The 22,465-nt window shown below is 41.5% G+C and overlaps 1 protein-coding gene across 1 annotated transcript in view; it reads right to left on the reverse strand.

The window, feature by feature from the left end:
• LOC122661821 (lysosomal Pro-X carboxypeptidase) overlaps window positions 1–22,465 on the reverse strand; it is a 39,706-nt gene that overhangs the window by 9,743 nt on the left and 7,498 nt on the right. The window lies entirely within an intron of this gene.

The following is a 22,465-nucleotide window of genomic DNA, read 5'->3' on the forward strand; positions in this document are numbered from 1 at the left end:
ATCAAGCTAGTTTTGGGTTTTAAACCCAATCCAAACCAAACCTATGAGCACCCTAGGACTCACCTTCACTGAAACATAATTTAACACACATGTAAGACTTATCAAACGTAGGATAGAACTTCGTGAACGACAAGGCTTGTCGACAACCATCTCAGGAACCAATTCCATTACGCGATTGCATACTTGACAAGGTGAATGGGATAAGCATCGAAATCTTATGGCGTGTTTCTTTTTAAATGCATTCTTGTATGCCATACATGCATGTGTGATGGACCTTCTCTTATGTTATATTGTTTAGAGATCTAAATGATATATTCTTTTATTCTTGCTTTTGATATATGGATTTATTGAAGGATACTGTTGAGATATTTGTGTTGGAATACGTGCCAATACTGTGCTAGTCTAGATGCCATAGCTGGCTTGGAGATGGGTATGGTGGCCCGTAGTATGGGATGCAGAGCACTACTCAACTCATACTATGCCATATAGATGCATGTAATTAGGAACAACACATACTTGTATACTACGACCCTTACCAACAGGGGTTTAGGTGTTGGGTAACCAAAGCTCTCTACTGTCTGAGGAGTTGTTTTCTGCCCAAGGTAGGGTTGACTATGGTTATCAAGGTCTGCCAATGGGTGGTATACAATGCCATGACCTGAGCGGGCTCCAGGGCAACAATTGAGGTTTCAACACGGTGATGACTGGAAAGAAGCCGTGTATGTCTCCCGAGTTGTTGCTGTAGCATCAACCTAGTGACTTAGACTTTGATACTAGGTGGATTTAAAAGATAGAACTGAATCTCATGCATATCGGATCATATGTTATTGTGTATGCTTGTGTGGTTTATTTCACTCCTTAGGCTCAGTGGAGCTCACCCCCGTGGAATTCCTCCTTTTAGATGATTGTGCAAGTGGAGATAGATCTACGTAGGAGGATTATTTCGAGCAGTTACTGGTGATTGTGACTATGCTGATATGGACCCCGAGGGGCATGACCCCTCTTGTACATGTGATATCTATGTTTCTCAATGACGAGACATGATAGACTGGACATTTTCTTTTTGATGTTTTTATTGTTAGAGGTATTAGAATAGGTGTATAAGGGTAGTTCTATCATTGTCTTATTATTAGACATGGCTAAGTTGTATTTTTGTTATTTCTTCTTTATTTCTATTTACCTCCCTAAGGAGGTCCATGTAATTCTTAGAAGTGCTTAATGAAGTAAAAATGTGTGTTGAGGATTACTCAACACACTATCGATTCTCCCATTCTCTTCTCTTCTCTCCTTCCTATTCTTCTTGCTGTAAATCTCTTCTCTCTTACTAGATTCGATCTATCTTTAAGTTCCAACTTAGTATCAGAGCTAAGTAATCTGGTTTGAGAGTCAACTAAGCTTGGCTGTCTATTCCTTCACCTCTCTTTGGAACCCTAAGAGGACAAAAGGTTCCATTAGAGGCTGTACTATGTGAAGTATACACATACTACATTCTTTGGAGGTTTATTCTTCAAACCAACACACCATGGATGGAGTTTAGTAGCTGTTGATGAAGATTGAAGCCCTAACAGCCACCCAGATTTTTTCCGCCAGCTGAAGAGTGTTTTTCCTGTTTCTCCCTTATCTTCCCATCTTTTGGGAAGGGATTTGCTGCTTGTGGATCACCTAGGGGTACCCCTTTAAACCCCTCATCACTCGGTTGAAGAGAGGAGCAGTTTGAGGAGCATAACTCCAAACTTTGATGCTCTCAAGGTACCGCCAGCTCTGTTTTCAGCCTCTGGTTTGAACTTTTTTTTAAGCTAAATGTATTGGATGTGTGTTGGTTGATAAGAATGGAGTTTTTTGTTCCTTTTACACTTGTTGGCTGCTATGGACTGAAGGCTATTGGGTGTTAGAGCAGTTTGGTTGATGTTATACAAGCTTTTACTCCCTGTACACTTGCTGTTTTTTGGTATTGGCTCTATGTCTGGTTGATTTGGTTGTTTGGAGCTACTTGTTTGCTGATTTGCCTCCTTTGTTTAGGTTGAGGCTACTTCCTACTTGAGCAGCACACTATATTGATTGTTGAAGTGTCTGCCCATTATGTCTACTGTGTCTGGACAAGATTCTGAGGTCAGTGGACCAACTACAGTTGGCAGCCTGAGTAGTAGTTTCTCAACCATGGCTTTCTTTGATAACCCCAACACCCAAATCTCTGTTGTGAAATTGGACAATACCAACTACTTGGATTGGTCCTGTTCTATAAAGTTGTCCCTACGCAGAAGGGGAAAGTTGGGGTACATTACTGGGTCTATCAAGGCTCCTGCTACAACTGGTCCAGGCTATCTCAAGTGGGAGACTGAGAACTCAATTGTTATGACTTGGCTGATTTTCTTCATGAAACCTAAGATAGGTAGGAGGTTTATGAGTAAGGAGACTGCAAAAGATATCTAGGACAGTGTCTCCAAGATTTTTGATAGACTTGGTGATGCAACAAAAGTGTAGCAAATCCTCCAAAAAAATCATCCATATGAAACAGGGTGATTGGAGTATATCTGACTACCACAACACCGAAATCAGCTTGTGGGAGGAATATGATCATTATAACAACCTCCATCTGTCCAATTCTGATGATGAGGCAAAGGTCTACAGAAGCCACGAAAAGGAAAGGATCCTTATTTTGCTTGGTGGTCTTAACCCAGAATATGAGCCTCTTCGCTTGCAAATCTTAGGGAGATCTCCCTTTCCATCTCTGGATGAAGTGTGCAGCTACTTGGAAAGTGAGAAAACCAGGAGAACAACTATGGATATTGCACTATCAACAGAGAGAGATCTGCTCTTGTTTCTAGTTCCCACAGAGACTGGAAAAGTGGGGGAAAGGCCAAGGACCAACTCGTGGAGATCACCGTGAGAGATTTAAATGTGATCACTGTGGAAAGCTTGGACACACCAAGAATAGGTGTTGGGATCTTCACGGACAACTCCATTGTATGCGTGGTGGTTCATCTAGAGCCCGTGGAGGCAAGCAAGGGGGAGCTAGGGCTCACTCTGTGACATCTGAGTCTGAAACATCTAGACCCCAGCCTGCCCCTGATTCTCTTTCACAAGATGATAATGCAGCCTTCCGCCGGTTGGTGTCTCACCTTGGAGGGTCAGCTACTGGTCTTACCTCTTGAGGGTTAGCTAATTCTGCCTCAGCTCTGCAGGTCTCGTCTGCTCCTTCTACTGCACCCACCTGGATTATTGACTCTAGAGCCTCTGATCACATAACCGGTATGTCACAGTATTATGATTCCTACTCCATTTGCTCTGGCCGGGACAAGGTAAGGGTTGTTGATGGTTCCCTTTCTTCTGTCTCTGGTAAGGATAATGTGAGAGTTACCCCTTCTATTTCCCTTGAGTCTGTTCTTCATGTTCCTGATTTTGCTACTAACCTATTATCTGTGAGTCACCTAACCAAATCCTTAAATTGTTGTCACTTTCTTCCCTTCCTATTGTCTTTTTCAGGATTTGGAGACAAAGAGGGTTATTGGCAGTGGGACTGAAAAAGGAGGACTCTACCTCTTACACCACGGTTACCTGATCAATATACTGCTGCAGCTTATGTTTATGGTCGGAGTGACCATAGTACTTTGGAGTCTGTAATACTTTGGCATCAATGTTTGGGTCATCCCTCCTTCGTTGTTATGAGGAGACAGTTACCCCACTTGTTTACATCTTCTCCTTCTTCTTATGTTTTTTAGTGTGAATCTTGTATTTTTACTAAACATTGTCGCACATCTTATCCTTATCGTGGTAATAGATCTACTACACCTTTTTCTCTTGTTCATACTGATGTTTGGCGGCCTTCTCCTATTACTTCTTTGTCTGGATTTCGTTACTTTGTTTCATTTGTGGATGACTATTCTAGATCTACTTGGACTGTTTTGTTGAAACAAAGGAGTGATGTTTGTGATGCTTTCAAGGATTTTTATCAACTTATCAGTACTCAGTTTGGTACTCGAATCCAAATTGTTAGGTCTGATAAGGGGGGTGAGTACATGTATGGGGGGCTCCAACAGTTCTTTACTGATAATGGCATCATCCATCAACTGGCCTATGTAGACACCCCTCAACAAAATGGGGTGGCTAAGAGAAAAAATCGCCACTTGTTGGAATTCACCAAGGGTCTTCTCTTTGGTATGCATGTACCTAAGACTTTCTGGTCTGATGCACTTCTTACCGCTGCCTTTCTTATTAACCAGATGCCAAGTCCACTCCTTGGCTCCAAATCTCCCCTGGCTCTTCTTTCTCCTCAATCCTCAGTCTTCTCCTTACCTCCAAAAATTTTTGGTTGTGTTTGTTAGGTTCATGTCAACAAATCAGCCCGCACCAAGCTTGATCCCAAAGCTCTCAAGTGCATCTTCTTGGGCTACTCTGATTCAACCAAAGGGTATAAGTGTTACCATCCTCCTTCTCGAAGGAGACTTCTCTCCAAAGATGTCACCTTCTTTGAGTCTATTCCTTATTTTTCTTCTCCTCAGCATCCACTTCAGGGGGAGAGAGTACTAGAAGTGAACAGGATACTGATGTCATTCCTTTTCTATTTCCCTTGCCTACCTCTACTTCCCATTCCTATTTGATATTGGGAAATACAAAGAAGTGGATGTTGTTGATGCTAGTACTGGTGGTGATGCTAGCAGAAAAAAAAGAATACAAGGGAATAAGATTCAACGATGTTATATTCACAAGGGGTGAATGCTTGTTGAAGGGAAAAGGAAAGCAACCCTGGTATGCGTTAAGGGAAAGCAACCCTGCCAAAACCCCTCTTTGGATCCACATCCTCAGTCTCATTCCTAATCTATTTAGTACCTTATTGCGCAAGTTGGGAATGTATTACATTTATTCTCCAGGTTGAGGGGGGAGTGTTAAAGTTATTAGAATAGGTGTATAAGGGTAGTTCTGTCATTGTCTTATTATTAGACATGGCTAAGTTGTATTTTTGTTATTTCTTCTTTATTTCTATTTACCTCCCTAGGGAGGTCCAAGTAATTCTTAAAAGTGCTTAATGAAGTAAATATGTGTGTTGAGGAATCCTCAACACACTATCGATTCTCCCATTCTCTTTTCTTCTCTTCTCTCCTTCCTCTTCTTCTTGCTGTAAATCTCTTCTCTCTTACTAGTTTCGATCTATCTTTAAGTTCCAACTTTTATAACATTCTTTTTGGTAGATAGGAATCTACTGTAATTATTTGTAAAGCTCTAACTACTGTCCTGATGGGTACGTATGGGATGTAACCCAAGATGTGGGGAAAACAAACTATAAACACTTGTAAATACAAATCCTTTTTGGGTAAATATTAATCTTCTAATGTACTCTGTTTATCTAATTATTTCTTTATCTTTGTCGCGTGGCTTGTGAAGTGTATTTACTGCTTCTGAGATCCTGGAGGTGATTGGATATTGCAGGTATCCGGGTCACTTACCGAACCCTTCCAGGGGTCGGGTTTGGGGTGTGACAAGTTCAGCTCGATTGTTACCAAGTGTGGGTTTTCACAAGGCTACTTTGAGCACTCAATCTTTGTTTGCCGCCGAGGTTCTAAGGTGGTTGTGTTGATTGCTTATGTTGATGATATTATTATATCTAGTGATGATATATCTGATATGGCTCTGGGAGTTCAGTAGGAATTGAATGACTAGAGGTGCGAATTTAACGGAAGGCTCTGGGAGAGTGATTTTGGGCGCTGCCTAGGATCCCGAAGGACGGCCTGTGATAGACCTAGGAGGCTTCCTAGGTTTCCCATGCTTGCAACAGCAAGCCAAGGTAGCAGTGGCTCCAACACAGACTTACGCTTCAATGGTTAAACCTTTGCTACTAGAGGTCGAGAGTTTACCATTGCCTGTTCGAGATGGCTCTCTGACGAGAATCAAGATCCCCCAGGCAGCGTATGTCGCACAATTGGAAAAACTTAAGTTCTTGCTTCTGGGGAGACTGCATTTTCGGTTTACAACGATGGAAAAGTTAAATGATGCTGCTAAGAGCTGGGGGCTGAAGGAGGGCATTTACATGAAGTCCTTAGGGAAGGGATTTGTAAGCTTCCGTTTCCTCAATGCGGAGGATATGACGAGCATATGGAGGCGAAGCCCGATTCGAGTGGAAGGTCAATTGTTGAGGTTTCAACAATGGAAAAAGGATTTCATGGTCGATCAAGCTATTACTCACAGGCTATCTTGGATCCGTTTTCCGAATTCGCCGCAAGAATACTAACACGAAGATGTTTTATTATCAATTGCAAAGGCAGTGGGGAGGCCTATTGCTATCGACAGAAGAACTAAAGATTCTCATTACGGCCACTTTGCAAGAGTTTGTGTGGACATTGATGATTCGATACCCCCGAGTGGAAGAGATTTATGTTGAGCGAGAGTAGGAAGGATCCTCTGAGATGTACGTGTTCAAACAGACGATGACTTTCGAGGATCCACCCTCTCGTTGCTCTGGTTGTCGCTGTTATGGGCATAAGGTGGATTCTTGCCCTAATCATGAGAACGATCAGACTACATAAGTTGTTATACCAGGAGCTAATTATGTGGATAACCATGTTCAACATAGGCGTCACAGGCAAGAGTGGCGTCCAAGAGCTGCTCCGGCAGGGATGGTGGCAATGCATGTTGACGAGGAAGAGGTTGATTCAAATAAGGAAAGGGAGGAGCATGTTGCGGATTCTGTTGCAATTCTTTTGGAAACTACCAATGTGAGGGAGGAAAATCTGGAGGATAATAGTAATGTCCGTATTCAAACAAACCAAATTTTATCTAGAACCTCGGACTCTTTCACATAATGCGGCAGTTGCGTTTTCTGGTGTTCCTATGAATGGTGGGCCCAGTGACGTGGCGCCTGTGCCACGCGAGGGGGGTTTTGGGTCCACAACCCGGTCTGGTCCTACTGAGTCTGCAATCCAACCACTTAGTCCAAACCGGGTAGGACCAGTTGGAGGAAGTTCGGCTGCTATTCTTTCTCCCATCTCGGTCAAAAGTTGCGACAATGGAAGGACTGCGGTCCATTCAGGGACTAACCAAGGGGTAGTTATGGGAAGTGATACTCCATTCATTGACGTTTCCAGATGCCGGCACGCAAGGGAGAAGCATATTGAAGAGGCAAATATTATCTCTGGCGCTCGCCGTCGTGGCAAAAATGCTGGTGAGGCTGGGCTGGTCGCCGATAGCTTGCTTGCTTAACGAGAGGGCGTTGTTGATAGGCGTCAAGCTAACTCCAACGCTCTGTGATCATAAAATTTTTTTTTTAGCACATAAGAGGGGTTGGAAATATTAGGTCTCGGGCTCACTTGCGTTTGTTTGTGAATGAACATAAGCCTGACTTCATGTGTCTAGTAGAGCCAAAAATTGGTGTTGACAGATGCCCCAGGCGTTTCTTCTCTTTGCTTGGGATGAATTCTAATATCATTGCAAACCATCGTGATGAAGGTCCATCGAACATTTGGTTTCTTTGGAAGGAAGGGTTGTCGAGACCAGTTGTTATTCTTGCCTCTGGCCAGCACATCTCTCTTCAGGTTGAGATGAATGGTGTTAAAAGCTTTATTTTTGTCTTTCACGCCAGTTGTTTGCGGGCGACTAGACGGCAACTATGGTGCGATTTGGTGTCGCTAGCATGGATTGCTTGCCCCTGGCTAGTGATTGGTGATTTTAATTCATACTTGTATGCTAATGAAAAAAGAGGACCTGGGTGCTTCAACATGGGATCTGCTGAGGATTTTGCAGCCATGGTGGATTCAGCGTCTCTGACGTCAATCCCCTCCATGGGTAACAGGTTCACTTGGTCTAATAATAGAAGAGTGGGGAATGTGTAGGCGGTTCTGGACCGCAGTTTCTGTAATGATGCGTGGTGGCAGCATTATGCAGGCTGTGTGCAACGGTTTATGGTTAGAGGCTCTTCTGATCACTCTCCCCTATTGGTTTTCTGCGAAACCTTGCCTCGCCCTTCCAATGTCCCTTTTTGTATGCAACGTTTCTAGACAGAGCATGTGGATTTTCGTCGCGTTGTGCAAAATTCTTGGGCTGAACCAGTTTTTGGTTCCCCCCTTTACGTGGTGAATAAAAAATTGAAGCGGCTTAAAGGTCCGCTTAGGGATCACAAAGTCAATCGCACAAAGGCTTGTCTAGATTCAGTTCAAAGTTTAATTGAAGCTGAAGGGTTTTCGGAAGCTTTGTTTAACAGAGAGTTGCAGGCTCGAAAGGATTATGATTAGGCTATTGGGGTCCAAGAGAAGTTGTGGAGTGAAAGAGCGAGGGATAAATGGGTGAAGTATGAAGATAGATGCACTAAATATTTCCATTTATCGATCAGAATTCGGCATGCTCGGAATACCATTCGGGAGATTAAAAAGGATGATGGATCGGTCTTGACTGACGCTAGTGCGATTGGGGATCACATGGTGCCTCATTTTGAAAAAAATTTCAAAAGTGGGATGTCTACCAAAGATGCTGACTTACTTTCTGTGATTCCCTCTTTGGTTTCTGACATGGATAATGAAATGCTTAGCAAGACTCCTTCTCATGAGGAAATCAGAGCAGCGGTTTTTGATTTAGATCCCACCAGTGCTCCAGGTCCTGACGGCTATCCAGGAACTTTTTTCGGGGATTGCTGGGATTTTATTGGCAGGGAAGTCTATCGTGGAGTCCAGAATTTCTTCCAGGAAGGAATAGTTACAAAAGGGGTGAACTGTAATTTTTTATGCCTGATCCCAAAAAATTGAGAATGCCAACAAGGTGAGGCAGTTTCGTCCGTTATGTTTGGGGACTTATTTCTTCAAAATCATCCCAAAAATCATGGCGACCAGATTGTCATCTATCTTGCACAAGTTGATCTCTGCTGAGCAAGGAGCTTTCCAGAAAGGCAAAGGTTATTTTTGAGAACATAGGTGTTGCATCAGAATTATCTAATTTAATGGAGGTTAAGTGCAGGGGGGAGGTTTAGGTATGAAATTGGATATTCAAAAAGCTTTCAACACTCTTGAGTGGAGCTTCCTGTTTGACGTCCTCAGTGCTTTCGGCTTTTCCAAGATGTGGATCCATTGGGTGCATCAAATCCTTCTTTCTACTAGGATCTCGGTGTTGATTAATGGCGGACTAGTTGGATTTTTTGGGATGGAAAGGGGATTGAGACAAGGTGACCCGCTGTCACCCCTCTTATTTATTTTATCAAAAGAGATCTTGTGCAGAGGTCTAAGTGCGCTGCGCGATAGGGGGTGGATTAAGTCTCTTCCAGGTCCTCAACAAGTGATTACACCCTCCCATCTCCTTTATACTGATGATCTATTTATTTTTATGAAGGCGGAGCTGAATAATGTGAGACAAGTTAAGCATTTCCTTGAGGCATATGGAGAGTATTCGGGATAAGTGATTAATCTTGTAAAAAGCAAGGTTTTTGTAGGTCGAATTTCTGTTGTTCGTAGGCAGCGCTTGGCTTCGGTTTTGCAAATCCCGATCTGTACCTTCCCAACCAGGTACTTGGGTATGGAATTGATGAAAGGCAGGGTGAAGCGCAAGATAGTCCAACCTCTTGTCAATCAATTCAAACAAAGGCTTGCTGCTTGGAAGGGGCGTCTTCTGTCCATGGCAGGGCGTATTGAATTAGTTCGTTCAGTGATGGGAAGTATTCCGGTGCATAATTTCTCAGTTTATCTTTGGCCGGCGGGAACGATCGAGATTATGAAGAGATGGATTCGTAATTTCATCTGGTCAGGAGAAGCCGACCATTCCAAGGCAATTACGGTGCGATGGGATAGTGTGCGTAAACCCAAAAAAGAGGGGGGTCTTGGAATCCGTCGTCTGCAGGACCTTAATTTGGCTCTGATCGCAAAGTTTGCTTGGGTTATTAAGACGGAAAACTCTGTTTTTGCAGCTTTTTTGCGAGGGAGATTTGTGAAAGCAGATGGTTCGCTAAAAAAATCTGTTGGGACGTCCACGTTACTCCCAAGTTTCCGAAAGGTTTGGGAGTTTGTCCAGTCTGTTGAGCGTTGGGTGGTTGGCAATGGCAGCTCCATCAGATTCTAGTACGACAAATGGATTGGGAATTAAAGTATTGAGGATTTGCTCTACCCCACCCAGATTCCTCGCTCCCTATCTGCTTCTGTTTCGGATTTTGTGGAGGAGGGAATTTGGGTTTTTCCGACAGTTAGAGATCCTTCTCTCCAGAATATTTTCAATAGGATTCAAGGTATGGAAATTTCAATTCTGATAGGATGGACAGGCATATTTGGGCTCATACAAAATCTGGTTTTTTCTCTGTTAAGTCTGCCTGGGAAGTTCTGAGAGTGAAGGCGACCACTCCTGAATGGGGTTGGGCTATCTGGAATCGGGATCTTCAACCTCGCTCTCAGTGTTTGGTTGGCGGCTTGCGTATGGTGCGCTTCCAATTGATGACAAGGTGCGTCGCAACGTTGTACCTATGGTGTCTAGATGTGATCTCTGCTTTGCAACTAGCGATTTGGGTCATCATTTGTTTCTGGACTGCATTTTTTCGTGCCATGTTTGGAGGGAAGTTCTCTATTTCTTTAGTGAGAATTGGTGTGGTTTCCCTTCTATAGAGCTGCTTTTTTCTTGGTGGCATAGAAAGACCAAGGTGGTCCCCCCTTCCCAAAACATGGGGAGTCCTGCTTATTATTATTTGCCAGCAAATTTGGATGGAGAGCAACAGGCGGCGCTATGACAACTTGAGAAGAACTCCAACGCAAGTGGTAAAATTATGCTTCAGAGAGGTCATGGACTGTACCCGTATAAATGGGGTACAAATCAAATCGGTCCAGGAACTAGGCCTATAAACGGATCGGATGTAATCGGATTCGGATATTTCCTGGTCGAATACGGATACCTCTAAACGGATTCGGATGCGGATCGAATTCGGATTTTCGACCATCCGTTTACACCTCTGCCTTATGTAACCCGAACCTTCCTCCCCCTAGTGGATACAATTCTCTCAATCCATAGTTTTAGATCATGATTCTCTTTTCCTCATATTCTAGAACCTGTTGAATCTTCAAAAACCCTCAAGATCGTTACTTACTTAATTTTTTATAATTAAGTATTCGGATTCGGATTTTTATCGGAGTATTCGGATTTTTTTCCGGATATCTCTAATTGAATACGGATGCCCCTAAACGGATACGGATGCGGATCGAATTCGGCTTTTCGGTTATCCATTTACAGCCCTACCAGGAACTGATTTTGGCTAAGAAATTGCAAATTGTTATATCCAGATCTCCAGAAGAAAAAAAATAGTTGAGGTGAGGTGGAGGCAGCCCCCTGCAGGTTGGTGGAAATTAAACATCGATGGGTCATCTTTGGGCAATCCTGGATCATTAGGAGCAGGCGGGATTTTCCGTGACCATTTTGGATCAGCTATTAGATGTTTTGTGGCTTATCAGGGGGTGGGATCTAATTTCAAGGCGGAGGTGGGAGCTTTCTTTGCTGGAATTAAACAAGCTCGGGATTTAAATATTGAAAAGCTTTGGATTGAGAGCGACTCGGCAGCAGTGGTCTCATCCATTCTATCTCGCACGATCCCATGGTGCTTCATGCAGACTTGGTGGTCGGTCTCTACCTTTCTCGACTCTATTCAGTGGCGCATCTCCCATTGTTTCCGAGAAGCAAATTCGGCTGCAGATGCTCTTGCAAATCATGCGGCAAAAGTGAAAATCACAACCACTTGGAATGTCACCCCGAACTTCATTGATCACGCGGTCTCTTGGGAAGCGCTTGGGTGACCATACTACAGATTCACATAATTTTCTTCTCTGCTTTTTGGGATTTTTCCTAATTCTTTGTAAAGATTTCCAGGGTCTGCCTCTTTATTGATGGCAATGCCAAAGGTAAATTGGCAGATTTCTGAGTTTTTCTTTTGGTAGTTTTCCTATCATTCTTGTAACTCTAATTTTTCCATTTTCTAATACACACTTTGCTGACCTTTAACAAAAAAAGTGATGATATATCTAGTATTTTAGAAGTAAAATCTTTTCTTCATTAACACTTTCAAATGAAAGATTTGGGTTCTCTCAGCTATTTTCTTGGCATTGAAATTCTATGAAGTAAGAAAGGGATTAGTTTATCTCAACAAAACCATGTGTTGGATACTCATATGAATCCTCATCAGAAGTTTGGCAAAAATGACGGTGAAGAGTTTGATGATCTACACCAGTATAGAAGACAAGTTGGGAAGCTTAATTATTTAACTGTTACTCGACCTGAGCTCTCCTTTGTTGTGGGTGTTATTAGCCAGTTAATGGCAGTCACCAAAGACACTTCACTGGGAGGCGGCTTGTCGTATCCTGAGGTACCTAAAAGGGGCTTATTTACCGACTACATTAGAACATTGACATGGTAGGGCTTTCTAATGCTGATTGGGCCGATGCTGATGGTGATAGGAGATCTACCACAGGATATTACACATTTATTGGTGGTAATCTTGTTTCAAGGCATAGCAAGAAGCAAACAATTGTGGCTAGATACAATGCTGCAACAGAGTATAGAGCTATGGATCATACTGCAGCTGAGTTGATGTGGTTGAAATCTCTTCTTCAAGAATTAGGTTTTCAAATTACCCAATCCATGAAGATGTTTGTGATAATCAAACTGCCATCTACATTGCCAGCAACCTAATTTTTCACCAAAGGACCAAACATATTGAGGTAGATTGCCACTTTGTGCGGGATGTTGTGTTGAAGAAATTGATTGTTACCCCTTATGTTCCGTTTGCTGACCCATTGGTTGATCTGTTCACTAAGTCTCTTTTTGGTCCTGCATGCTGGAAGAGTTGTCCCAGGCACGGGAGACTTCTATGCTCCAGCTTGAGGGGGAGTATCAAAGTGTGAAGTATGGTCCTATAAGAGTTGTGGACCCCAATTGGCCCCACTAATGTGGCGGTTGGTTAGAGCAATCGAAGCAACTCAATATAAATAAAGTATCTATCCAGCGATAGAAAATGGTTCTCTCTCTCTCGTTTCTTCCCTTGTTCTTCTCAACCTTGATCTCTACCTGACTGGTTATTAAGCTCTTTCTCTTGTAACAACAATAATCAGATCAGCTACATGGTCAGCCATCCAATTAAATTGCTTGATGTGCTTTTAGAAGAACCAACCTTTGGTACTATGATTTCTTAAAATAAAAGTCTCTCTTTTGACCCCTAAAACAAAATATTGATACTACACTGCTTCTTTTATGTTTCCTCAATTCCAAAGCAAACCAATATAAATGAAGGGATTTTCTTATTGACACCCCCTCAAGGTTTCAAATAATTTGTAACCTTACTTTGTTGCCGTTTTAGTATAACACATTTTTTTTCCAATGAGGGTGAATATTGTCATTTCACATGCGTACTAAAAAATGTGCATGACAATGACGCCTTTTGATAACGACATAATGATACCTCACTTTCAAAATATTTTAGAAAACCACTTTATACCCCTAAATTAAAGAACTTTTGAGAATAAGACAATGAGCGATTAACAGAAGGTGTCAAATTCTAAATACACCTATATAGGTGTCGTTCAGACACTCCCATAAATGAAAACCCGGAAACAAGCCAAAATCCAATCCATTGAACATGGTAAGTGAGAAAAGGGATTGTCAATACTAATGGCTATTTTCATATACTAAGCCCATGTTATCTATTTTCATAGATATTGACTGTATTGACGTTATCATGGTCCAAGAACTCGCGAGATCTCGCCGAGATTCTCGGTTTTTCGAAATCCCGAATCGAGATGGGCATCGATACACAAAAGAGCAATATCTCGCCGAGATCTTGGGTCTCGGACCATGGGTTTTACCCATTTAACTAAAGATATAAGGGGCCATCTCGACAGAACTCGCTAATCTCGGCGAGTTCTGTCAAGAGGCCTCTGTTATCTCCCTTCTACTCTTCATTTTTTCCATGGATTGAAAGCTTTGGAAGGTGATTTTGCTGCCAAACTAAAGATTGAAGTTCACTTTTGCAAGATTCATCAAGTTTTTAAAGGATTTTTGAAAGGCAAGCCATTTTCCTTAAATCTATTTTTTTCAAAAAAAATTGATGAAACCTTGGTAGATTCATGTGATTTTAAGTTATGTTACACAACTTTGGCCGATCTATCACTTGATGGAGTCCGAATTTTTTTTCGGTTATTAATTTTTTTTATTATAATTTCTGGAAAAAAAATGAATTTTTTCAAAAAAGAGATTGAAAAAAATAGGATAAATGCTTATTGTTTGGATGTGATTTTCATATATGTTAGACAAGTTTGGATGCTCTACAGCCTCATGGAGTCAATTTTTTTTTTCACCCATTAAAAAAAATATTTTATTTTTCACATTTAATAATAATATTATTAAAATGTTTAAAAAAATATAAAATTAAGGAAAAATACCTGTTTTTGTTGAAAAATTATGCACAACATATATACATAATGTCCAACTTCAAATGGTGTCAAATACATCATTATGTTATAATGTTTTATACTTTAAGGTATAATTATTTTTATTAAAAATTGTAAATATTATTTTTAATTAAGAAATAAATACTAAGGTTAGGGAATAAATAAGAGATAGGTATTTGATTGTTCTAGTAGCTTTACATTATGTTTAATAGTTATGAATACAACACTTTAAGTGTTTAATACTTTACTTTAAGTCTGTAATAGTTACTAATACATGTTTTTTTATGCAACAGTGTAAAAACTAAGATATTTCTTACACAATGGGGGATATAGCATGGCTACATGGAGTCCCGATGTCTGAGGACAAAAAGAAGTCAAAGTGTAACTACTGTGGAAAGATTCTAAATTCTGGAGGAGCAACTAGATTAAAACAACATTTGTCTGGTACAGGCAAGGATGTTGCCTCATCCCGAAATGTTCCGAGCCAAGTGAAACTGGCTATGGCACAAAACTTGAGAGGAGTGCGAACAAAGAAAGCTGAGAGGGAAAGACAACAAATAGCTTTTGATGAGGCAGTTCTAGAGAGGTCTGGTGTAGAGATCCGTGGAGGAGTAGGAGATGATACTGAATATAGGCCTACACCTGGTGAGTTCGAATCAGAGGCTAAATGGAGGATTTACCAGCAGACTTTGGCAGAGAGTAGACAAAGTTTTCATTTTGAGAATATGAGAGCATATGAGCAAGCAAGAGGAGTTGGTGGATCTGGCTCAGTTGCACCAGTGCAAGAAGATGAGAGGAGGAGAAGCACTGGCACAAGAGATATCTCACAGCCCCAAGCCCGACCACGAGCACATTCCCCAGATCCCATTTTCAGCAGGATCCATCTACCTTTAGGCAAAAAGATGCCTACCAGCCAACCATCCCACAAGTGTTTGGTGGTAAACAAAAGGAAGCACGGAAAGCCTTCAGCAAGTTCATGCTATACAATGGCATTCCAACTAATGTAGCACAAGGAACATACTATAATGCATTCCTTAGCGCTGCAGGGAGGGTTGGCCCAGGATGGAAGGGGCCTTTACTATATGAGTTATATAATGTATATTTGCCTCAAGAGGTAGAGGAGCTGAAAGAGTACATAGAGGGTCTGAAGCCAAGGTGGGACACATATGGGGTTACTCTTATGGCTGATGGTTGGACTGGACCTACTAGACAGTCCATTATAAATTTCATGGTGAATTGTAATGGGAAGACTGTATTCTTGAAGTCTGTCGATGCATCAAAGCATGTAAAGGATGCATCATACTTGTATAAGCTACTGAAGCAAGTGGTGGAGGAAGATATAGGAGCAAAAAACGTTATCCAAATTGTGACGGATAACGGTTCTAATTTTAAGAAGGTTGGAGAGAAGTTGATGAACAAGAAGAGTAAGAGGATCCGCCTCTTTTGGACTCCATGTGCAGCATATTCCATTGATTTAATGCTGAAGGACATGGGGAAAAAAGCTTTGGTGGCTGGTGTGGTTAATAGGGCACGGCAAGTGACTAACTCTGTGTATAATATAACCATGATTATGCTTTAGCCATGATGAGGGAAAAATGCAAGGGGGATTTAGTGAGGCCTGGTGTCACTCGATTTGCCACCAATTACATTGCATTGAAGAGCTTTCAGACGAAGGTGATAGGTCTGAGGTCTATGTTTGCAAGTGAACAATGGTTTGGTTGGTAAGGTTCTAGGTCAGAATAAAGGAAGGCAACACAACAGACCATTGCAAGTGATCAACTTTGGAAGGACTTGCATAAAGTTGTTGTCATATTAGAGCCAGTGGTGGCAGTACTAAGGATGGTTGACACGGAGAAGAAGCCTACCTTGCCTCACACATATGCTGCCCTGGAGAAGATGAAGGAAATGGTCCGAGCTGCAATACCCCGAAGTGCTCGGTCATACATTAACATCATTGATGAGCGGTGGGAGAAGCACTTGAGTCATCCATTGCATAAAGCTAGTGAGTTCAACACTTCAACATACTTTACACTTTACATGAGTTTTTACATTTACATATTCAAAACTCAAAAGTATTATGTCACTAACAAGTTATATTTGTGGTTTCCCCTTTACTAGCATACTATTTGAATCCAAAGTACCAGTACTCGCATGATCTTGGGCTAGACACAGATTTGTTAGTGGCAGTTCAAACTGTTATTGAGAAGTTGGAACCCAATGCCAAGACACAAGCTGACTGCAATGACGAGGTGAGAGTATGGGACTTTGGTAGTAAGTAAAGGAATGTAATTACTAAATAGTAAATACTAATGCCTCTAACAATATTTGAAATTTAAAATGAAAATAGATCAAATTCTTCAGAGAGGCCTCAACAAGTTTCAATCGAAAAGCTGCAGTGGAGGGTAGACAAAAGTCAGACCCTGGTAGGTGGCATGACATTACATTTATGAATTATAATTTTATCCCTTTAGAATGCACATATTCTTAATATTCTATGTTTATAATGCAGCTGACTGGTGGGTGCTTTATAGTACAAGTTCACCCAACCTGAAGAAGTTAGCAGTCAAAGTGCTCTCACAAACTTGTTCATCCTCTGGGTGCGAGCGCAACTGGAGTACATTCGCATTGATACACTCAAAGAGGCGGAACAGATTGGGTAGTCAACGACTGGAGCAACCGGTGTATGTGCATTATAATATGAGACTAAGGATGAGGCACATACGTGAAGAATTTGAGACCAATGACAAAGATCCCATCAAACTAGCCAACATATTCCAGGAGGACTCTGATGATGATGAGGATCCCCTATTCCAGTGGATGAGGGATCGTGGTGCACCAGATATGGATGAGCCTGGAGGTAGGCCCGACTCCACCATTGCGTTTGTAATCGGTACAGATGTTGAGGACTATATGTCGCAAGAGGGGTGTGCACATTCAGAGTCACCGAGACCTTTTGAGGCTGCAACAAGAACTGCTCTTGATGATGATGATGATGATGATGATGGTGATGGTAATGGTGATGGTGATGACCCTGCTGGTGGTGATGCTGGTGGTAGTGGTGGTGGTGGTGGTGGGATGCAGAGTGGTGGTTATTATGATGATCGTCATGAGGGGATGAGCGAGCAACACCAACATGAAGTGGGAACGCAGGTAGACCCTATGCGTTACACAGGTGAGTCTCAGTTTACACATACCACACAAGATCAAGACCATGGTGGCCATAGTAAAACGTACAAGAGAAGGACGGGTCGCAAACACAACCAACCTCAGCATGATGACACAAGTATGAACACCATGCTAGCAAGTTTTGGAAGCATGAGTATGGATACTGGTAGTGAGCATCAGTCGTGGCATTCATCTCAGCCTCATCATCACTATGATTATGGCCAAGAGAACACCGGTTCTGAATATAGTGCCTATGGTCAGTTTGGCCAGTCAACACATGAGTATGACAATCAAAGCACTGGGTCTGGTATTGGGCCCACATTCCCAGTCCCATACATGCCTCAATATGACAGTAGCAGAAGCAGTGGATCTCACACTTCATGGCAACCGTCTCACGCCACATGGCAACAGCTATACCCTAGGATAGGGGCCTTGCTATATGTGGATGACAACTCTTATATGAATGCTGTGGAGAGCTATATGCAACAGTGGAGCAACAATATGTCATGGGAAGACTATGTGGGGCAAGTGGGGAATGAATATGTGATTCAATCTCATTTTATGTGATGATAGTTGTAACTTGTAACATTGTTAAACTTAAGCAATTTGATGTATCACTTTAACATTTGTAATGCTTATTAAGTTGTTTTACTATTAATTGAATGTTTTGCTAGCTTTCTATTACTAAATTATGTCATTAATGTATAGAGTATGGTATTTTAGTATGTCGTCGCCTACCAACTTAACGTCCGATGTAAAAGTCCTATTTGGACTTTGTTTTTGCAAAATCTGATAATGTTATTGTGTTTAAATGGCCTAAAATAGGCTGAATACCAACTTTCAGACCCAAAATAGGTCTAAAACCCACCGAGATGGGGTTCTGAGTCGGGAAAAAAAAAATACAAAAACTCACCTGTCCCGAGTTTTCGAACCTTGGACGTTATGCTTTTAGCTATACCCTGGCAATGTTTGTTGTCAAACCCTCCTGTCCCTCTTTCTTCTTCTTCTCATCATTGAAGATGACCCCTTATGATGCCGACACATCCTAGAGAAGAATTCCTATGGTTTCATAAAGTTTTGGCGTTTGAGAACATTCTATTACAGAATATTAGTTATTTCCGTCACTTTTCTTTCGGCTCAATTTTCAAAACTTCATTGTTTTGCATGATATCGGGCTGTTTGAATGGTTTATTGAATAACCTATTCAATGAGACAAAAATCCTGCAATTTCACATTAGTGAATTCTTCTATTCTTCTCCATTTTCTGTTCTTTTCTTCCTTTTCAGTTCTCCTCCTCCTTGTTCTTCTTATATGCAGTATTCTTAGTTATTATTCAAGGTTATTGTTCACAGCCCCATAGAGATACCTGATTACTTATTCTTCCTCTAGTTTTTTCTATTTCTTAAAACCCTAATCAATTTATTGTATTCCTCATCTTCTTCCCTTGCTATTCAGCCTTTAGAATCCATAACCCTAGGATGTGCTGCATTACCTTAACTATAGTTTAATATAGAAAGGAGAATCCAATACAAGGACATCATCAGGGTTAATTAATCATCTCGAAAGGTCCTTTTTAAACATAGTTATCAAGGTGTCGCCATGGCGTCCAGGCATCTTGGTCGCCTTGGACTCCTTGGGCACCTTGCCGCCATGGCGGTGCCTCCTTTCTTTTTGACCCTCTAAAACACCATGGTCGCCTTCCCGCCTTGATATCTATGCTTTCAAATCCATCAGAATTGAGAAGAGAGGGGGAAAATAAAAGAGTGAAACATAAGTCAATCTTTACCCTGAGCATCACCACAGGAGTTCAGATTGTTTTCTTAACCAAATGAACATCTCACTCATCATTTTCAAACCCCTTATTATCAAATAATTAAAAACCAATCTGATAGGGACCAAAACCCAGTAGGTCCTGTAGGAACATTGCAATAGCTGTCACTGCCCTACCCCTGATTTTATATTCTCTCTGACCTTCCTTTCAGTAGTATGATCACCAGTCCCTACCCCAAGTGATGCAGTACAATGCCAGCCCAAACAGGCCCCTAAATAGTCCAGTTGGTTTAAGTTATAACCAGCCTGAATCAAGCCCTTTTCTGGTCATTGATTTAAGTCATGGTCAGGCCCATGCTTGGCCCACATATTAGTTATACTTAAGCCCAAATTCAGAGGGTGGGCCTTGGTGCAATGGAAAGGTTGCTCCATTCTGACCAAGTGTATACGGGTTCGAGTCTGGAAACAGCCTCTCTGCGAAAGCAGGGGTAAGGCTGGGTACATTATGACTCTCCCTAGACCCTGCAGTGGCGGGAGACTCGTGGACTGGGTACACCCTTTCTTAAGCCCATATTCAAGCCACATTCTGCACCTATGTAGCCATCGACCAACAGCTGGAGAAGGAAATATTTTGACAGTTTTAAAGAGTCCCATAGCCCTTGCATGGAGAAGGATTTCCAAGAAGATATAAGAGATTTTGTGGGCCCCATAGCCAGCTTGCATGGCAGGAGAATTAGGAACTGCAAAGATCTTTCAAGATCCTTGAGTTTCTTAACATCTAGTAACCATTTTCATTAGTTTCTATTTCCTTGTAATGCTACTTAGTTATTAGCTAGGAGTTTCTATTTCCATGTAGTTTCTATTTTCAGTTTCTCGTTTAGAAAGTAGATTTTCTATCATTGTAATAGTATCTTAGGAGTTTCTATTGCTGTCTAGCACTCTCCCACACATAGAGAGTTCTATTTTTGGCAAAAGAATTAAGTATTCTATTTAAAGGAAGTAGCAGCAAGCCCAAGGTGACGAATCCTTGGTTCGGTGGTGAAATCAAATCCTCCTTTCCTCTTCTTATCTTCTTCTATTTCTTCTCTCCGTCCTCTTTTCTTAGTTTCAGCAACAACACAGTTCCTGCATAGGTGATGTTCAAGGTATCCTGAAACTCAGTCTTTGAGGGTTCCATTCAACACTCATCCTTCCTTCTCTTGTTGGTATTATTTCAATTATTACTCATCTCAGTTTCTTTCTAGATTTGTTCTGCGTTACCGTCCTGCGATAGCAGTTTCTGATCTATTCTGATCTCAGGTTTGCTTCAAAGAGTCCAGCCAACCTATCCATCATATTGGGCTAATATTTGGACCGATTCTTATCCTCCTATAGGACTCCATTCGACCAGGAATAGGTGTACATCTGGTCATTGGATCGGGAGATATTGCTGTGTTTGTTTACTTTCTATTTCTTGATTTCCCTAGTTACTAATTCTATCCTTAATCAGTTCCTGTAGATCCAACTGTTGGCTTGTTCTGAAATTTTGCACACTTGCTCTGCAGGATATAAGCCTTGTTCTATCAAATTTCAGCCCCATCTAAGAATTGGATGTTGAGTACTTGCTTACCCTCACTTCTGGTTCTGTTTCTACCTAGTATTTAATCACTGAGATTCTGCCTGTCGCTTACCGTCCATTAATCTGTCCTACAGGTTATTGGTCTTCATCACCAAGTCACTGTCATATCAGTCCTCAGAGCCCTTCAAAATGCACCATCACCCTCTTCCTCTATCACCCTTCAGAATGGAGGGGCTCAACTCGGATACCTCCCCTCCCCTTCTTTTCATTTTCTAATTCTTTATCCAAAGAAAAAAATTTTGTTTCATTGTTTTATGGAAGTGAAAGAAGAAACTGGCACTAGTAGTTACCGGTTCTCCCAAATCTAGATGCCACTATTTCATTGGATGGTCAGTTTCCCAGCTGACCCTGGCTCTATTTTACATTATTCAAAAGAAAATTGCGATTATTATCAAGCTGCAACAGCCTAACCGATGGTGAAACTGGTGTTGCTAAGAATGTGGATAACAGTGCAGAGGTGTTAGGTGAAACCAAGTCAAATTACAAACTGGATAGTTCATATTACCTCATGATTTTGTATTCTCTAATTCAAGGATCAGCACCAATGAAACACCACTTCATGCAAATATACCAATTAGGTGGGTTGTGATGATCCACAAACTGTAATTAAACTGACTGTCTGAGGATCTGAGCAGAGTCCAATGGGTATTAATGGAAAATGGATAATGTAATCCTAGATAGGTAGGAGACCTACTAGGAGCCAGTTCAACCAGGATCTAATCTGAACAGGTCATCCGAATAGGTGAAACTTGAGTTTTAGGTCAAACTTAGGGTTAAAGTTAGGTTTAGGTTAGGGTTGTCTCATATAGTAATGATGGGCAGGTGTAGGGAAGTCTAATGGTATAGGTTTTATGATGTTTGAGTGAATGGAAGTAGGTTAGGTGAGTTGGGCAGCAAGATAAGGTTATTTGAGACAATTCCTAATGGAGGTAGGAGAAGGGGATTCTAGGGTTTAGAGATATGATTAGGTTACTAATTTCAGAATTAACATGTCATGAAATCAACCACTTATTCTGAGCATGAAATCAGAATCGAGTATGGTTGAAGGTCGGCAACTGTGCTTTAATGGAGGTAGGGGCAGAATGGGAACTATGAGAATATATTCAAATCAGGCCACAGGAATTAGGTCAAATTTGAATCACTTCCCAAATTAGGGTTAATAGAGGTATGGTGAAAATCTGAGTTCAATCGGATGGCTGGTTTGGTAGATCTCAAAAATCACCTTGTATGTGACCTTCTAGAAGGAAGAAGAATAGTTGCAGAATTTCTTACTTGTTGCAGGTCTTCAATGGCAGCAGCTTTGAAGATGAACAATGGGGTCTCCCGATCTTCACGATGCAAGGAGATAAGTAGCAGCCCTCCCGACCTTCATGATGCAAGGAGTCGATTGGAGATCCACCAATCCCTTCCACCTTGAGATCCACAAGGATATACACTCACAAAGAGCAACAGCAGCAATGGCAGCAAGCATAAAGCTAATTTTTATTAATCAAATTCGTATTCAATACTTGGCCCCCTTAGAACCTTATAT

Source organism: Telopea speciosissima, chromosome 5 (genome assembly GCF_018873765.1).
Source record: "Telopea speciosissima isolate NSW1024214 ecotype Mountain lineage chromosome 5, Tspe_v1, whole genome shotgun sequence".
Lineage (NCBI taxonomy): Eukaryota > Viridiplantae > Streptophyta > Magnoliopsida > Proteales > Proteaceae > Telopea > Telopea speciosissima.